General features: G+C 46.9%; 1 protein-coding gene across 4 annotated transcripts in view; it reads right to left on the bottom strand.

Annotated features, from left to right (window-relative positions):
- Positions 1-2,237: 2,237 nt before the first annotated feature.
- Positions 2,238-9,085, bottom strand: part of LOC128343530 (cholinesterase-like) — a 42,671-nt gene continuing 35,823 nt past the window's right edge. For all 4 annotated transcript variants that reach the window (XM_053292741.1, XM_053292739.1, XM_053292742.1 and 1 more), the window contains one exon: positions 2,238-3,750. The gene's annotated coding sequence lies outside the window, so the exon portion shown is untranslated. The remainder of the gene's footprint in view (positions 3,751-9,085) is intronic.

Raw genomic sequence — 9,085 nt, 5'->3', positions numbered from 1 at the left:
GGCAGTTAGCGTTAGGGATGGGTGGGCTGTTAGGGCACTCACCGCCTTCCCCTCAGCCTGCACCTGTACCACCGAACCAGTTCGGCACCAATACAAACTGGTTCATATTCTAACTGGGGTATAAACCAAAATTCATGCACATGCCTAGTGTAGGTATACATTGGATGTGGCGAATTATGATTATTGACCTTCTGACTTCACTCTCATTTGTTTTTCCTCTCCACCTGCAGAAAACAAACTGATATACAGGGTACAAGGTTGTACCGTCAAGGGTCTGGAGTCCTGTGGCACAACGAAAAGGATCAAGGCATCAGATCAAACTATCACCATCTCCTGTTGTGATAACAGCCATTTTTGCAATAATTAGAAACGGCAGCTCTGCTACTCACTTGTCAGACAGAATTTCATTACTTCGGCCTTTTGCATTTCTTAAATGCCCCACAATACACACACCAAGGCAGTTCACACAATCACTTAGAGCGGGTGTGTCAAACCTCCAACCCATGGGTCAAATCCAGCCCTTGGAGCACCTTCCTCCAGCCCTCAACACGGTTAGCCACTCCTTCCTCCCCCCTCCCCTGCTATGGTGCATGGCTCTGCTCTTTTGCCTCCCTTTATTTTCCTCGTGTGCTGCACCGATGGCATGCTGGGGAGGCAGTGGAAAGGTGAACTGAAGCTTCCCCTGCCATGAGCCACAGCTCCCTTAGCAATCATGTGAACTGCCTTACTGTTTCTTTCCATTCATCAAGCCGCCCACTTGTTTTATAGCTGCTTCCTTCACAAGTACAAAGTCATCTTATAAAGATTTAACGAAGAGTTTATTCAAAAACTCCTCGTTTTTTCTCCTTCTTTCCTTCCTTTTCCCTTTCTGAGTCCACCCTGCACACTCTCCACAGGACCCCCACTGGGACAAACTTCTAAATAACAAAACATGAAAGATGCTGGATAGAATACAACACCCCTGTAGCCAGGGCTCTGTGGATGGATGGGATGCTTTGATGAGAACACGGATATTCACAGAATATGGTATTGGGCACAGGTGTTGCACTTGGATGTGTGTGGACAAGGATTGTGGAGAAATCTCAGAAACCAGCAAGGTTGCTGAAAATAATGTCCAGAGATCAAGGCTGTAGCATACCTCTTTGACTCTCCCCATGACTAGAAAAACCAGAATTGTGGAAAATGCTAACAAAAAATTCAGAATATATTATAAAGATATGAAGCTGCCCTCTATTGAGTCAAACCAGGCCTGCACAACTGCCATCTATTGTTGAACTACAACTCCCATCATTCACAGCCATAGTGGCCAATATTAAGGGATGTAGGAAGTTGTAGTCCAACAATAGTTGGCGAGCCAAAGTTGTGCAACCCTGGTATACACTGACTGGCAGCTCCTCCCCAGGGTTCTCTTCCAAGCCCTGCCTGAAAATGCCAGGGATTGAATGTGGGACCTTCAGCATACAAAGCAGATGCTCCACCACTCATGAATGACCCATCCCCAATATGGGAAATACGATGTTATGCAAACAGTATGAATATGCAAATAATAGTTATTATACAAAAGTATTCAATTGGTGTTGGATGCAAATTGTGCAGCATTTGCGTTATCTTCGTGTAGAATTTAAACCTCTTGGCTCATCGTATACATAGCTCTGCCTGTAATCAAACCATAGCCTTTCTGTGACTGCCATCAAATGTCAGGTATTTGACTGATAATTGTCACTCAACTGATATGTTTCTTGAATTTGATTTGCTCTTTGATTTGCTCAATGATTTTTAAAAGGTCCAGCAGTTCAGATTCTATTCTGCATTCTGAGCAGAAAGGAAGATTCAAGAGCATTATCCAATTCACATTCATTGCATTTCAGAATTGGAAGGTACCTTGGAGGTCTTCTAGTCCAGCCCTGCACTGAACTTCTGAATCTTCATAAAGCCAATGGATGGCTTTAAAAGGGGCTTAGACAAATTCATGGAGGACAGGTCTATCAATGGCTGCTAAGCTGGTGGCTGTGGCATCTATCAATGGCTACTAAGCTGGTGGGTGCTGGACTAGATGGGTCTTGGACCTGATCAGGCAGGGCTCTTCTTATGTTCTTATGTAATGTAGTGAACTTCTGAATGTTCACTACAAATTCATTCGACAAAGCAGGGTATTTTTTTGCATCAAGGATTACCTATCAAGGGACCAGGTGAATGGAAATCACTGTTCCAGGTGAATGCAAATCACTGCTAAAAACCAAGCTATTCACAATATTTAATATATTGATACATTATGTCTCTTGGTTGAAAACCATGTGTCTCTTGGCTTTCACTGTGAAATGAAAATTCAGCTCCTAGATTCAAGTGACATTTCTAATTAAACAAAAGATTTTTACCTTGAGGTTCTTGGGTTCTAGCTAGTTTATACAACAAGATTATACAGATTTAGATTTAGGTGACACAATATCAGCAGGAGCACAGAGACAGAAAAACTCTTCCTATGTAAATATCTTGGCCATTTTCATTCCCAGGTGGGACCTGATTGGAGACATGTTACACAGAAACATAGGAAGCTGCCTCATACTGAGTCAGACTGTTGGTCCATTTAGCTCAGGGTTCTCTACAGTGACTGGCAGTTGCTCTCCAAAGTTTCAGACAGAACTTGGGTTCCAGCCCTACCTGAAGATGCCAGAGATTGAGCCTGGGACTGTTAGATATTTTTCAAAAAGCAAAGAACCTGCTAGAATCTTCCAGAGGGAAATAGTTGGAGTCAAACAGGAAGAGAAAGGGGGATCCTGGGAATTTCAGAGCCGTCACAGACGCACAGGAGAAGGACAGAGGGATGCTGGCTGCTTACCAGGCATTCCTAACTTCTTAATACTTGACATAAAAAGAGAGAGAGAGAGAATTTTCTGCAAGGTAAAGAAACCTACTCTTTGTAAAGTCCATGAAGTATTAAAAGTATATGGAGAGAGGAGGGGAAATTCACCTCTTATTTCAATCTTTGCTCAAAGTCTGTGACATATTTTACTTAATTATCCTTTTATTTTGAAGTGAGCATACTCCATTAAATTTTTTCAGAAGAAAATGCATCCTGTGTGGCTTTGTTTCTGGTTTCTGCTGTCCGCAGAACACCTGTTTAGCTATAAGGTTGCTATAAGTATTACAGTACTATTCGTTACACTGAGACATTATACCAAGCTACTGTAAGCACTATTGATTCTTATTTTTATATATGTTTTGATTTCTGGTCTTTGACCGTAAATAAACTTGACTGACTGACTGACAGTCCTATAAGGTGTAAAGGAAAGAGAAAGAAAGAAAAATGTGTTGCATTTGTTTTAGCCCACAGGGACTCACAGAGGCTGGATCTTTGGGGGGAAGAAAACTTCAGGAGAGCAACCCAGGAACACTCCATAGTAGGGGTGTGCACTGGGCGGCGGTGGGGGGGGGGAGTTTCCTGTCATCCTTTTTTTCCTGTGAGGGCAGCTAAGATAGGACAAGTGATGCAGGGCTAACAACATTAGGTAATATTTGCATTCAAAGTAGTATGACATTCTATGAAAAAAAGGGTTAGTGTGGTTGCCGCCTGAGCAACACACTGGCATGGTTGTAACCTAAACTCATCTTGTCAGTTTTTCCTCTCATAAAACCCAGAAGCATATTTTTAAAAGCTCATTCCACCTTTTGTCTAATGAGCTTCAATGATCAGGGCATAGATGATCTTAGCTTCCAAGACAGAACTGCATCAGGTGACTTCAAACCATTGTCCTGTAAGAAAGCACAGAAGTTTAACATGAACCATTACAGGACCCAGGAACACCAGGTATTCAGGACATCGTGTGCAAGCTGCTAACTATAAATCAGCCTAAGTATGTAGAAATGGAATAAAGCCCCGTTCAATCCCAATGCCCATTGGGCTGGGGGAGGGGGCGGACTTTGCACCCGGCCCATCAGGAGACAGGGCTTGCATGTAGCTTGCCTCCCTGGGGTATGTGGTGCTTCCTGTCAATCAGCCGGTGCGCTGTTTTGAGTGGGCAGCGTGCCATAGGGGTGTGAATGGAACCTATTGGTCTGGTTCAGTTCAATTCCAAACTGGAATGGGCCAGTTCGGTCTGGCACCCCCTCAAAACCCCCACTCTTGGGTTCGGTCCAGTCTGTGGGTGCGGTTTGCAATTTTTAAATATAATTTTTTTTTACACTTACCCCCTCCGGGTTAAGTCCGAGGTGGCAGGCGGGTCTGTGGAGGTTCCCCCTCCCCATGCCGGCCTCCCTTATTCCAGAGAAGGGAAGACCAAAAAACAGCTGAAGAGCAGCTAAACGGCCAATTTCTGGAGTAAGGGAGGCTGGCGGGGGGAGGGAGAACCTCTGCGGGGACACACACACACACACACACCGCTGCCACCTCAGACAACTCCCCCAGAAAGGATAATTATAAAAAAAGAAAAATTAAATTTTTAAAAATTGCGAGCCCCCAGTGCGGTTCGGTCCAGGGTCAGACTGAACAGGGGTGGTTCGGTTCGACCCCGAAACACATTTGACGTTGAACCTGTTTGCACATCCCTAGCACGCTGACTACCAGCTCAGTCTCGCTCTGAGTAGCGGCTGAGCTGGTCACTGGGAGAGCTGCTCTGCTTGACCTGGGATGGCGAGAGAACCATATATGGAGTCAACAGAACGGCTGGGAGCTTTTGTCCTGCAGGGCTTTGATTTGGTGGCTGTTGGGCCAGGTGCGGAGGTGTCGTTTGCAGAGGGGGGGATATCAGCGAGTGGATTCGCTAGATTCCTGGGCCCTTAGGCCCGTAAAGTGCCTGTTTTTCAGCACCCACCCCCACCGTTGATTTTATCTTCCCTTTTTATTAAGGTGCCCTAGTTCATTCATAGGGAGAAGATTTATTGGTGGTTTGTGCTAGCTCAAAGGCTGGGGTGTATTAGAGCAGTTGTGAGTGAGATACCCCCCTCCCCCATATTTTTTCTATGTTCTGGGTTGTTAGGGGCCCTGCCTGCCACCTGCGGTTTCCTTAGGGTTACTGCATTAGGCAGGAGGGGAGGCCTTGTGTTCTTGTCTCTGGGCTGATTGTAGGGAGCCCTGTCTGCCTCCTGTTGGGTTTTGCTGGGCATTGTCTCTGGGCAGATTATTGATTGGCCTGGCAGTGGGCTTGGCAGTGGGCTATGGATCTCCTAAGAAGAGTCCAAATAAGAAGAGGAAAGGGGAAAGGGAAAGCTCCTGCACCAAAGAGGCAGTGGCCTAAGGCCCCCAAGCAGTCTTTGTCTTCATTTTCCGAGGGGCAGTTGGCATTGGCTGCCATGCTGTCTAGGATCCAAGCACTGGAAAAACAGAAGATGCTGGGGTCGAATGGGGGAGAGCATTTTAGGACAAAGCGGGGTAAGAAGTATGGGAAAGATGCAAATGGGTTTCAGTTGGGTTTTCACATTCCGTTTCGTGGTCCTCATATGCCTTATCATTCGGGCAACCTCCAGTCGGTTGTGGGGCTGGAGCATGTAGTGTGCGCTAAGATTCTGAGGGAAGTGGTTGAGAGAAGGGACCTGAGTCCAATCACTACCCCACCCCTGGTGCCGTCTCTAAGGATTTCACTTTGGGTGTAGTGCCCAAGAAGGCAGCAGGTGAGTTCCTCATTCATCACCTTTCTTATCCGTGGGGGGAGTCTGTTAACGATGCCATTCCTCACCATCTCTGTTTGGTTAAAGATACTTCCTTTGACACTGCCATTTGCAGGGTGTGCTATCATGGGCAAATGTGACATAAAATCCGTGTTTTGTTTGTTGCCTGTCCACCCTGCTGATTTTGAACTCTTGGGATTCACCTTTGAGGGCAAGATCTATGTGGATTGGACTTTGACCATGGGGTGTTCCATCTCCTGCTCTGCATTTGAATGTTTTAGCACCTTTTTGGAGTGGTGTGTACATCAACGGACTAGGCATGAGGCTATTGTGCATTTTCTAGATGATTTTTTGTTCATTGGGCCTACTGGTTCCCCAGTTTGTCAGCGCCTTATGCACACTTTCCAATGGTTGGCAGATGAGCTGGGTGACCCTCTCACGTTGGAGAAGATGGAGGGGCCCTCCCTGGTGCTTTCCTTCCTCAGCATAGAGCTTGATTCAATTCAAGGCTGTTGTTGGATGCCTGGTGGGAAGGTCTCTGCCTTGGTGCTCCACCTGCAGCATTTTTTAGGCATCAGCGGCCCACAGGTTTAGTTTGTATATTTTGGTGTGAGGCTGTATGGCCACCAGAATGGGTTGAGGCAGGGTTGACATGTGACTTGACACTCTTGGAATTTTTTCCAATTGTTGTGGCGGTGTTCCTTTGGGCCACCGATTTGGAAAATCACACATTTCATTTCTGGTGTGATAATCAGGCCGCTGTTCACGTGATCAACACCCTTTCTTCCCGCAACAGGAGGGTCATGCAGCTTGTGCACATATTTACACTACGGTGTTTGTGTTTTAACATCATGTTTCTTGCTCATCATGTACTAGGACTGGATAACAGCAAAGCTGATGCTCTGTCTCAGATGCAGGTTGAGCAATTTCACCAGCTTGCCCCAGAATCCAGTCCGGTGCCTATGGCACTACCTTCAGACCTGTGGAGGTCTGAGGCCGACCGGGCCATAGAGCAGTCACCCTCAGCCAGCACCAGAGTTCGGTATGAGATGGCCAACAGTGAGTTTTGTCGGTTCAGGTTGGAAGCCAGCCTTTCGGACGCTCTGTTCTTCCAGTTATGAAACCCTGCTTTTTCTAGCAGTAGCGTTGGTAGCTGGGGGGGGGGGGGCTGAGGATCAGCAAGCTTGTGATTTCCTCCTCACAAGATGATTCAGGCAGGGAGTGGACATTAGATAGGGCTGATGTTCAGGTTTCTCGGTTAGTGTTCCGGATCCGCCTTCTCCAAGACAGATCAGAGGCGCAGGGTTATTGCTTTTCAGTTTGGGTGCTGTTCGGATCCCTTGCTCTGCCCCGTTTCAGCCATCACAGCATATCTTTCTATTTGCAGGGATTCCCTGGGCCCTCTTTTCATTCACGAGCATGGTGGCCCACTGACTCGATATCAATTTTGGATGATCACGAAGTCAGCATTGCACATGGCTGGCATTCCTGTGGGCTCATTCTGGACCCATTCTTTCAGGATTGGGGCTGCTTCCATGGCAGCAGTGGCAGGCTTGCCCCCAGCTTCCATTCAGAGCATTGGTCATTGGCACTCTTTGGCTTACTGAAGCTATGTATGGCCCTTCAAAGGGTCTAAGAGATAGTTTGTCCATTTAACTCTTGTTTCTTTTTCAGATGTGGCTGGCTGCCTGGGTTGGTCCATGTTTTGATCTGCAGGCACAGTTTTGTATTTTGGGCAAGCCGCCGTGTGTGCTCCAGCGATTGGGGGACCCAGCTGGATTGCAATGCCTCTGCTCAGGTTGAATGGCTTGGACGTCGTGGCATGGTGTGGTGCCGGTTGTTCCTTTTGCTTTTCCAGCACTTCAGATCTCACCCGTGCACACAAGTGTTGGTCATTCACCTGGACAGTAATGACCTGGAATTTCTGAAAGGCAAGGCCCTTATTTTGCATGCAGCTGCTGACTTTAGACTCTTATTGGCCCATTGGCCCTTGTTAATCATCACATGGTCCTGCGATATTCCTAGGTGGTGCTGGCTAGGGATGTGCAAACTGGTTCAGATTTGAACCAGTTCAGATTCGAACCAGTTCAGTTCAACGGTTCGAATTCAAACCAAACCAGGCATTAGGCTTGACCTATTGGTTCGAATTTGAACCCAACTGAGCCTGGTTCGATTCAAACCAATTTGAACTGGGTTTTTTAATTATTACCCATTATTCCCTATGTGAAGTACCCAGGGGCACAAAGGGGATGGGTGGGAGGTACCCAGGGGTACCTACCACCTACCAAACCCCAAGGCAATTGAGTGCCTCTACTATCAAAGGTGCACAGTGTGTTCCTTTGCAGGGAGCACACTGTGCACTGATAACCTTAATTGTTTAATGACTGACCTGAGGTCAGCAATTAGATCAGTGAAAGTGGTTTTGCAAAATCTGCAGGCTGCAGCAGTAACATGCAAAATGGAAGGAAAATATAAATATAAATACCTTTAAAAATCCGTATCTTAAGAACTAAAAATCCAAGGGACTTGGGGGTGCCTGGGATGGCTTGAGGCCATCCCTGCCGTGCCCCAGACCCACTTAGGGGTGCCCTGCCACCCAAAGGGGGAATTCAGGGCAGCCCACAAAACCCATTATTCCTAAGGAGAAATATTTTTTTTAGAAATTCACCATTAATAGTAGGGGCACCCAATTGCCTTGGAGTTTGGTGGGTGGTAGGCACCCCTTGGTGCCTACCACTCACCCACCCTTTGCACCCCTGGGTACTCCACATAGGGAATAATGGGAAATTATAAAGAATTTCAAAAAATTATAAAATATCGTCGGAGTGTCCAATTGCTTTGGGGTTTGGGTGGTAGTTGGCACCCATGGGTGCCTACCACCCAAACCAGTTTTGGAGGCTCAGACCAAATTCAAACCAAATCATGGGGGTTCAAGCAAAACCAAAACCGAACCACCCCACCCCAGTTCGAAACCAGTTTGAATTCAAACTGAACCAGGCAAACCAGTTTTGTGCACACCCCTCGTGCTGCCATGGAGCTGGTGACCCTTGTGCCAGAGAAAGGGCACGTAGGAGAGTCAACAGGCAAGTAGGATGCATGGTGAGGGTGCTTGGTGGATTGGTTATCCCTCATGGTGACATTAGACATAGTGAGGCATGCTTATATAGGGAGGACTGTGTTAACCTTTTGGATGAGGGCAAAGACATCTTTCTATGAGATATGAAACAGGGCATTCGTGAGGTGGTTGGTAGGTTGTGGGGGAAAGGTGGCAAAATTTAGATTTGTCCCCCTTTTGTGGCAGGTGAATGAGAGTTTGGAGGTTGAGATCTGAACTGGTGTTCAGCCAGAGGCACCTTTAAGGTGCTTCGTGATCTCATGGAGCAGCCCCCCATGGTCTTGCAGCTCGGGTGGTGCCTGGGAATGGACCACTTTTGGGTTGCCATCCATCTCACCCACTCAGAGTCCTGCAGCTTGTGGGGTGGTG

This window comes from Hemicordylus capensis, chromosome 2 (genome assembly GCF_027244095.1).
Source record: "Hemicordylus capensis ecotype Gifberg chromosome 2, rHemCap1.1.pri, whole genome shotgun sequence".
NCBI lineage: Eukaryota > Metazoa > Chordata > Lepidosauria > Squamata > Cordylidae > Hemicordylus > Hemicordylus capensis.
This window is presented reverse-complemented; position numbering and strand designations above follow the sequence as displayed.